This window comes from Pocillopora damicornis, chromosome 4 (genome assembly GCF_964200805.1).
Source record: "Pocillopora damicornis chromosome 4, jaPocDami1.2, whole genome shotgun sequence".
Classification (NCBI taxonomy): Eukaryota; Metazoa; Cnidaria; class Anthozoa; order Scleractinia; family Pocilloporidae; genus Pocillopora; species Pocillopora damicornis.
Genome location: NC_142673.1, coordinates 1,503,284 through 1,513,566, shown reverse-complemented (window position 1 = coordinate 1,513,566; position 10,283 = coordinate 1,503,284). Strand labels below are relative to the sequence as shown.

Sequence of the window (10,283 nt, the reverse complement as noted above, 5' to 3'; positions counted from 1 at the left end):
TGTAAGTAGCAATTTTCGCGTAACAATTGAAGCTTGTTGAGAGATCCATGTAGCAAACAACAAACCAGGTGACTGTGTCATTCTTTTATTAAATGAGGTGAAGAGGAAAACATTTTTCAGGTAGGTGTCTGTGAGGAGTGATTTTAATCTTATAATTTGCCATACGTCTGTAATTGAGCAGAAGGGGTTAAATAAAGTATGACCGTCCCATTTAATGCATCGAGTACTCAACTGCAGAAAGAAAAAAAACCTTAATCATGTTAAAAAAAAGAAAGAATTGAAAAGTTTTCAAGCTCCTCAAGCTGTTGTTCTCATTCTGTTTCCCTTTCCTCTCCATTCCACCACGTTAACCCGGTGTAATTCAACGGCGAGATTAAATTTTGAAAGGTCAGGGAAGCAGTATGACCCAACGTCGACAACAATAACTCTGATTGGCGAGATAGACACTGTGCGCCAAGAGGTTGAAAGCAATACAGCCCATGTTGTACAGTGCTCTTACGCACACTTATAAATACTGAACGACGAGAGACCGAAAAAATTTTTAAAAAAAAAACCAAAGCATTTGGTCCTTCTTCCGAATATTTACAGGACGTGAGGGTTGAGGCTCTAGATGTCTAACGGCTTATTAGTCAACCAGTTTACCGCGGGCAGCAGGCGCTTAAATGATTGCGTGCACGTGTTTAAGCGCTGTGGAAGGCTAGTCCGATCAACTGTCAACTCATCCAAGGGAGAGACAGAGAAAGACTGGAAGGGGGGGGAGGAAGGGGGTTTTGTATTTGTTAGATACTTAATGCTAAATGGGATACGTTACCAGGCCAAATGCCGTCCTTCCTTGAAGCTTAAAAATGCGTAAATGTGTTAAGAATTACTCGCTCTTTTCACGCACGTCAAACTGTCTCCATTTTTTAAAATGTGATTCGCTGGTTCTGGAAAAAAAAGTAATTTTATGTTTCATAATTGCAGATTAACGGGAACACCATGTATGTTTGATAACATGAGCTTGATCCGGTCTTCACCTTGAATAGTTATTTCCTGTGCATTTCTGAGAGTGAATCTGAAATTTGAAATTAGGGAGGTCATAGGGAAGGTCATGTATTTGAATTATAGACTATATCCAATCCAAACTTTTCGTTTCTGCACGTTTAATTTATTACCTTCCGTCCTCGGTTCATGATCAGTTATGACTATGAGTCCTATTGTGGGCAGACTGGCCCTTATCATAACTAGACACTGTCTGACATCCATAGCCGCTTCTCCCAATTGGGATACGAAATTTGAAATGGGCCATTTCTTGCCTTGCAGAGGTCAAATTTTGGTGGGAAAATATCACTACTCTCGACATTAAAGAAATTTTCGAACCAATTTTTCTCATAGCAAAATTATTTACTCCGATGCTGGTAGTTACGCTTGTGGAGTGCTTATTAAAGGCAACGAAGTATTTTTGGGTATTTTATTCTACGATGATTAGGGAATACTTCTATTTTAGGGGTAATGACACTTGTTGCCATGGCAGAGGTAAGGATTCAGTCACTTGTTTTTAGCCAATGGAATAGTTACGCTATATGGTGATGTCAGATTAGAGTCAGCTTGACTCTCTAATATGCAGAGGAGGTCAATTTGTATTTATTTATAAGTCTAGAAATTTTACGTGTCCCTATCGTTTATTGCTAAGATATTTAGTTTATGCTAACATCAACATGTCCATGTCTTCCGAACTTTTGTTTAGGAAAGTTTGGTTTTGAAATCTAGCGGAAAGCATGTATTGGGTAACGTATACAGTTATCAAAGTGTTGATATCACAAGAGTTTTCTTGAATTTTTTAATAATTTATCTTGGGTGTAGAGAATATAATACTCAGATACCGATTGTTAGTTTATTGACATGATCTTTATACGCAAAGATCTTTATCGAGCCGAACAAATTTTCTGTTTTTCTTATTTCTCTTCGGGAAGTCCGGTTTCAACATAATCGGTTACCGTCAAATTTTACCACAAGCGCTGAAGTTTATTCTTATGTTTGTACCTCAGGCGAAATTATCATCGGGATACCGCTTTAACAAACACATCTTTGCGATATTACTTTCAGAATCTTAGATAAACAATGCAGTTTCCAATGTTAAAACAAAAACCTCGTCGCCAAATCAATTAACAAAAAAAAAAATTGATAAAAAAGTTGCCCTGGTGAGAGGAATTGAAATTAACGATCAGTCTGGGAAGACTTGAAATAAACCATAACTGCGACCTTCAGAGAGAGCTGAAAACGCAAAAGTAAGTTTCTCTAATAATGACTGAGTGCCTTGTATTCCAAAACAAAAACTTAATTTAAATTAAAAATCTGTTGGTGGGAAAATGAATACTTGCTATTTTTAAAATAAGAATTCGTGATATGTATAACTCTGAAGTTTCCCGAGCCAATCTCAATTTTAGGGTGTACACATTGAAACAAATAACCTCAGTCAAATTGCCGAAACCGCTCGATACAACTTACTAAATGCTGTTTCTTTCGAGCGCCAATGATTGGCGAAATTCATACTAGATTAAAAATTAAATTCATCAAAAAATCTCATTTTCGGTGTTTTAATTTAAAAGCTTAGCCAAAACACGATTTACAAAAATGTCACTCATATCCGTTATAATCAATCATTAGTTACACTTTTACGTTAAATCTTTACGCAAAGAAAACGGAAAAAATTTTTTAATGTTTCATGTCAGTGAACCTGACCTGCTACCAGTCATTCATATGAAACTAAATCGGGTAATTTTATCGTTAACTCAGGGGGAGGGGGGGGGGATTACAAAATAATTTGCTTTTATCATTTGAGTTGATAATGTAAATTGGCCACCGTTGGTTCTGACTAACGAAATGTCTGCTTTACACCATCAACTCTGTTGGTTAAAAGAATTATCCTGTATTATTAACTAGTTCTAGCGTCGATTTTATCCAGTTTATCCATCGACTTTTTCTCCTTTCGCAAATCCAGCTTCCTTTGGCATTAGAACGAACTGCGCAGTTTTCCTAAAGAGTGGAATCTAATCGGTTTTATTTTCATACCTGACACAAAGTTACCAAAAGCGATTGTGGTCAGCAACAGAAATTTGATAAAAAATCTGGCACAAAAGAAGGTAACTGTCTTCTTTTCAATAAGTCTATTTTCCTTCGATAGCATTTATTTTTAGACCCTTTTAGCCAGTTTAGTTGGTCAGCTAAGAAATATGAATTTGAAGAAGTCTGAGATTTCATTGCAAATGAGGATACAACTTATCTTGAAGAGGGAAGGGGTATTTTTACCCTCCAGGTTTGAAAGTGTCAATTTATTATAAGGAGAGCTCTGACTGTTTTTTTCATGGGCCTTGGAAGTTTACCATTTTAATGTAAAGGATAGCTTAGGTGTTGGTGGCTTACGAAATGGATTTTCTTAAAAGTTGAATCCGCTCTCCCGGCTTGAGGTAGCGGTGGCTTAACGATTAACGCGCTGGACTCCAGGTCGAGAGGTCCTGGTTCGAGACGAAGCCTGGTTATTGTGTTGTTTTCTTGGGTACGGCACTTTACGCTAACAGTGCCCCTCCCTCTCCACCCAGGAGTATAAATGGGGTATAAGCCACCTGAAAAAACCGGCAAAATGTTTGGGGGGTGACCTGTGATGGACTGGCATCCCATCCAGGATTAGTGTTGCTTCATGCTATGGAAACTGGGATAAGCTCAGATGGACAGGCCACTTGGTTCGGGCGCAGACTTTTAAACCCCCCTTACCCCCCTCCCCCCCCCCCTCCCTCCCGGCTGCTCTCAGGCTCAGGCTTTAAATTGTTGACTCAACGACAGAGCTGGGACGGACCATAATCCACTCCTGTGGACAATTATGAACTGGTATTTTGTAAATTCGGGAAATAAAAAGGGAAGGCTTCGTAAACAATTTCATAAAAGGTAAACATGATAGCGTGACCAATGCACGAGGAAAAAAACGTTTCAGGAACGAATTCCAAGGTCGTGTGCGCATGATCCCTGGAAAATAAAGTGGTTAGACTGAGATGTTTAAGATATTCATAAGGTCTTACCGAGATTTTCCCAATTATACTCAAACCCCTCCATATCGCCAATATAAGATAGAATTCAAAGACAGAGACACTTCGTTATAAACAGAGACAACGGTGAAATAGAAAAATTTTAATCCAAAACTAGTTAAGACGCAAAATTGCCTTGTACAATTTTTCGGTAATAAAAGTAAAAGAAGTGTTCCGTTATACTGAGTAGCCTCGAAGCTTCGTTCTCGGAAAACTGTTTGCATCTTGAAACAGATTATATCCAACAAGGATACGTGCAGATTTCGCGCTTAGTAGAGACTATTGTACATATATCCCCCAACAGGAATTATTCTGATAGACAAGAGAAAATTCATGAAAACTCTTTCATTTTTAAATTCTATCATTACACTAAAAAGAGATGCAAAGAACATTTATAAAACTAATTTTATTTTGGTTTACATTGATTACATGATTACACGTTGTCGACTGGTATATCTTCATAATCACTCTAGATGTGGTTCCAATAAAGAGCCTCTGTCGAAATAATAAGAGCTGTCCTTAGAGCTGCGATTTCAGTACAACCATTCTAAAGTTCGAAGTACAGAAGTGATTGAAAAGGAGCTTTAACTTTCCTTTAATTAGCTTTTGTCAAAAGGAAGGAAAATTTAGACAGATAAATAAATAAATAGACTAAACAATGTATGAAAAGATATGAGTGAAAATTGAAGAATGAAAATAAATTAATGAAAACGAACGAGTGAAGAAATGAAGGATAGAATTCCCAAATATCAAATGAAAAGGTGGTGTGGATGACAAAGTAACAACTATATATTAACAAAAATTAACATGTAGCCTGTGTAACTAGGGGTTGAATGTGTGTTTTTTAAAACCTCAAATGGCAGAAGACAAACCAGTTGGCTATTTACAAGCACTGTGGAACTGTTGAGCTCATAACAGTTAAAAGGCAAATCCAGACAACTGTTAAAGCGTGTCTCAAACCTGGAACTTCCGTATCATTGCGAGTACCACGTACTCACCCTGCTACACTTTCTCTGCTGGCTAATTTCATTACGTTAACCCACTGACAAGAAGTCAAATACCAATTTATACTTTTGTTAAATGCTTCATCCCGTCCTTACCCCTTTGAGATTCCGGAAAAAATTTAAACAGCAAATCTTTCGACCATGGTCGTTCCTTAGGGCTCCTACAATTGAAGGAAATATGAATAGTTCATCCTTACTACCTCTAACATTTACATATACTATTAGACCATACAAACCATGTCAAAGCAGCCGTAATAAGATCCTTGGTAGCTTTTGATATATTCTTCGGCAAGTTTGGTTTCGTTGGCTTGGATCCAATATGGAACATGGCCGCTGCTGGTTCGAGGTCACCCAGCGGAGGTTTTCCCGTCAACATTTCCACAACTGTACAACCCACACTCCTTTATAGGAAAGAAAGAAACCATCTCTTTGAGAACAGAAATGCATCTTAAACAATTATTTAAATCAACTTTAATCGTCGTACTCTCATGAAACTTGATCCTCTCTTTCATGAAATCAGATCAAGGGAAAGGGCTGATAGCCTCGACGTAGAGACAGCCATCGGCCGAATGGGAGGAACGCGAAGGAGCACGTCTATCACAAGTAGTTAGACAGCTAACTTCGCAGTATTCCCACCTTATTCCCTTGCAGCACTCTCTCTCTCTGTGTCTCTCTCTATCATCTCTATGTGTGTTTTACTTATCATAAAGACAGTTAAACTTACCAAATGTCTACTTTTCTGCCGTATCCTTCTCCCTGAATATTTCAGGTGCCATCCAGTAGGGAGTGCCGCAATAGGATAAAAGATTGGTTTTACTCCCAATTTTCTGGGTATGAATGAAAGAGATCAAGAATCTTTTATCTTTTTTCTGGCTGATTTGTTTTAAATTATGCTCTTACCACGTCGCCCTAGACCAATGACCCCACAGGTCAATATCAAAGACAGTTTCGGACGTTCCGGGTGGGGTTTGCAAGGAATTATATGCAACATTTGAAATCGCCAAATTACGAGTAAACAAACAAGTTTTCCACTTCCAAATGTCAAATCAATGAAATACCGTTAATCACCTCCATGCTCACAAAGAGCAAAGCCCTATTTGTGGCGTGTTAAAATTTGTGAAGAATCTCTTCGTGTGATCGCATTATGGTTTTTCACGGGAATAGAATCCATACACAAGTTCTTATATCGGTTTATCGCGGCTTATAGTCTTCAGCCGTCTGTTTGTAAGGCTTAAGAAATGCATTGTCATGATATGTCTGATATTGCTCAAGTGCATTTCGTGAGAATCCTATTCCTGCAAAATCAACCAAATGAAGTGCGCGTTCTGTCCGTATCTGGTCAATTCGCCACCATAACAAACTCGCCAGCGCAAAACTTGTTATGCACCACTGAAAGTCAATTATTTCGATATGTGTAGCCTGTGGCATGAAACGTACATTAAATGAAAGCTAAGATGTAGTATTGTATGGCGAAAAGGGAGAGGGACTCAGAAGTTGTGTGTAACCTCTCAAATATGGAACGTTAATTGTAAATGAAATAGAACTTGTTGATACCACTAAGATTATAATCAGCTTGCGTAAAGCGAAACCAGAGTGACTGTCACCGATTGATATTCGCCAAGTGATTTTCGCCGATTTCTATGAAATCGTATGAAACTTACATCAAAAGGCTAAGAAATACTAGCATATTGCGACAAAGAGCGCGCATAAATACAGCGAAGTTTACAGAAACAGACTTGGCGTCTTTTCTTTCTTTAAAGCAAAAAGAATGTCAACGTGATCTTCAACAAGAATTCTGTCCTGACAAACACAATTCTTAATCAAACCTAATGAGTATTATATCATATGAAAGTCTAGATTTTTAAAGTTGTCTCATTTTTCAGTTTTGATGATGCGAAATTGAGAGTGTGGGCGAAATTTTGCTGAAAGCGACTTGGCGTCCTCTAGGAGTCCCTGGAGGGCAAACTTTGATGTTCCCTCCGACGGCCGCGTTCGAATTTCTCGATCAATGTCGTTGTAGGAGGAAGTATAATCGTTAAAGGATCTTTCTCTGAATTTCTAAAATCTGACTTTTAGATTAGGGAGCACACCCTAAAGGTAGATCTTGAAATGCCACACAAAATTTTGGCTGTTAAATTTTCCCAATTCTGAGGCGACGATCGATGAGTTAATCAGTGCTCAAATTGCCCAAAATGCGCTTCGAATTCACTTCCTCTCACAAATTACTTTCTATAGGTTTAGTATCTTGACTGGCTTATGAAAATTGGGCGTTTGTAGTAAGATGTGAAAGCCAAAATAGTTACTGAATTATTATAACTTCTGTTTGTTTTTATTATTCGATTCAGATTTTAATTTGTTCGTTTTTTATTTTTCTTCTTTGTTAACTTTTGTTGGCTACTGAATTGACTTTTTTCGCATTTGGTGGTTTCTAAAGGAGCCATTTATCGAGAAAAATGTTTATTCATAAAAATGTGCTGTTAATGTTACAGATACTACATCCTAGTTTTCATTTGATGTAAATTTCATGCGGTTCCTTAACATCGGCGAAAATCACCTAGCGAATATCATTCGGCGAAAATCACTCTGGTTTCGCTTTACGCAAAATGATTTTAATCTTCTTGATATCAACAAATTTTATTTCATTTAATGTGAGATTCACACGACAGGCTACGCATAACGAAAAACTCAAATCGCCACCGGTGGCAATTTGACTTTCAGTAGTGGCGAGTTTGCTGTGGTGGCGAATTGACCGTTAACCGTTCTGCCCGCAACAAACACGTCAGAGGATAAAATTGATTGAAAGGATCCAAAATATCATAGAATTGTACCTGAATTATTTTTGATAGTCCGAAGTCTGCTAGTTTAACATTTCCATGTAAATCTAGAAGGACGTTTGATCCTAAGAATATATGAATAATTAAATTGGAGATTAATGAAGACTTCAGGTAATGCACAACATACGGCAATTGACATGAGAGCAAAGTTTACCCCCGCTGAAATGATTAATATTGGTGTTAGGCATCACCGGATGTTCTCTCCCTGAACTTTTATTGTGGATTGAGTACTTGAATTGTGTGGGGATAATTTCAAAGACGATTGCAAATGAAGACCACGTATGAGGAAGAAGACAAAAACTGGCATCTCAGACAATTATTTGCATGATGGCTAATCAATGTCTTTATCTACTGCACCTTTGATGTCTCTATGAAAAATTTCTTTTGAATGTAGAAAAGATACTCCTTCCAACATTTGCATGGCGTACTTTCTGGACTTTTTCCTCCTTTATGCGATCAGACAATGATCCCTAACAATAACATCAAACAATATTTAGCGTGCTTAACGCCAAAATGTCGGTATTTTTCATGTAGATTAAATAAACAATAGCATGCATTTAGTGCGAAATTGTGCTCGTATACTTGTCCTTATCTGTTCCTTGAAGAGAACAGTTTTCCGAGAGCGAAGCTCAAGGAAATCTATGAGCTTTAAGGAACCTTTATTGTCCAAGGACAAACGTACGAGCATAATTTCGCGTCAGATGGAGGCTACTGTGTCTATCATCCTATGTAATATTTTTGCAGCGCGGAGGACTTAATGTTCACGAAAAGTTTAACTTTCACTGACTGGGATGTTCACTTTTCAGTGTTCGCTGGTACGACTTCATAAACATACAAATATGTCCCTTCTCTGTAAAAACACTTAAACACTGTCTTATCTTGAATTTTATTCTTAACTCCGACTTTAGGGACTCACTTAGAGAATATTATCCGATTTTCTTTGTTTTCGGTGGGGCATGTTAGGTAACGTGACGTTTTGAGACCAAACGCGCTCTGGCAAAAATATCTCATAGATTACAATTCACAACTATTCATCAAAGTGGAGGTGGCTGGTGGTGGATATTTACCGGGCCGCTTGCTACAGACACAGTGGTAAATAATTACTTCAGTACATTCAGGAGATTATTGGCAATTTATAATTCATCGGTATAAACTAAATCAGTGAGATAATATCAGATGGCACCATAAGAAATAATTCAACTCATTGATTCCAGCAACGATTAAAATATTTTCGGGCGCAAATCCCGCGAACTTGCGAATATACTTTGCGAATATCAAAGTATATTCGGAGTTTGAGAAGCCGATCAGAGCTTCCCTCCAACGCTATCCACTCTTTTAGTATATACTAATACTTGATCGTTGGATAATGCAACATTAATTCAAGAGATATGAGCTATGAAGACGAGTTAAACCGAAAGTGTTTTTGAAAATTCCGTTTGTTCCAACAAATTTAAGTTGGGAAGATCTATCTATATTTTGGGGCGTTTTTAATAAAATAATTATTCCACTCGCGCTTGTTGGATATGAGTTGATTATAGCCAACTTGACCCTGTGGGCCTCGTTGGCTATCTATCATCTCACATCCAACGTACAATCGAGGAGTGATTGCTAAATATATTTACAATAATAATGATGTTAACTAAGGTAGATTAAAGAAATATAGCATCAGAAAAATTCAATGTTCACTAACCAGAAGTCGCTTACAGAAAGCGTTATCAGCTGTATCCTAAGCTATAGTAAAACTTAAGTTTATTTTGATCTCAGTGACGCCCCTCATCTCAATTAATACCCATCAAGACTTAAGAACACTCAAAGGGTTATTGTAATCATAAATGAATTTCAGGGGCATTTAATATTGCTCTTCTTTAAACTTACCCCTTTCATCAATTCCATAAATAGATGAAGATGATCGTCTTTCTCTTCGCTTTCATAATAGGCCACAACTCGGTCGTGAGTGATGTCTTTCAAAATACTGATTTCATTTAAGAGTACCTCCCCTTCTTGGAATCTCAAAGAAGTAAAATTTTCAAGATAAATGAATTCTTCGTAAATCCGAAGAGAAGGATCATTTTAATTAATAGACAAATTTTTTGATGCAGCAGTAAACCGTACAGCTAAAATCTGATTTATTCTTGAAATAAAACATTTACATCAAAGGGTATAAGACTAACCTTTTGCGATTGAATGTATTGAGGCTCTATCTTGACTATTTTTACAGCACACGAGCCTTTATAGTTTCCACTTGAAAAATAACACTCATACACCTGAAAAAATTGCCCAGATTAAATCGATGGTTGTTGCCGTTTTCAGAAATAAAATCGACTATCTTAGAAGGAGATACACAACCTTCTCTACTCTACAAACAGTGTTCTCTTCGCAAAAAGAAT

The 10,283-nt window shown here is 37.4% G+C and overlaps 1 pseudogene across 1 annotated transcript; it reads right to left on the bottom strand.

The window, feature by feature from the left end:
* Positions 1-4,149: 4,149 nt before the first annotated feature.
* Positions 4,150-9,966, bottom strand: LOC149046397 (mitogen-activated protein kinase kinase kinase 3-like; annotated as a pseudogene). The gene is made up of 7 exons (XR_016185683.1): positions 9,772-9,966; positions 8,254-8,366; positions 7,891-7,961; positions 5,787-5,889; positions 5,299-5,463; positions 5,159-5,223; positions 4,150-4,553 (listed from the first exon to the last, which is right to left on the bottom strand). The product of XR_016185683.1 is annotated as a mitogen-activated protein kinase kinase kinase 3-like (transcript).
* Positions 9,967-10,283: the final 317 nt, after the last annotated feature.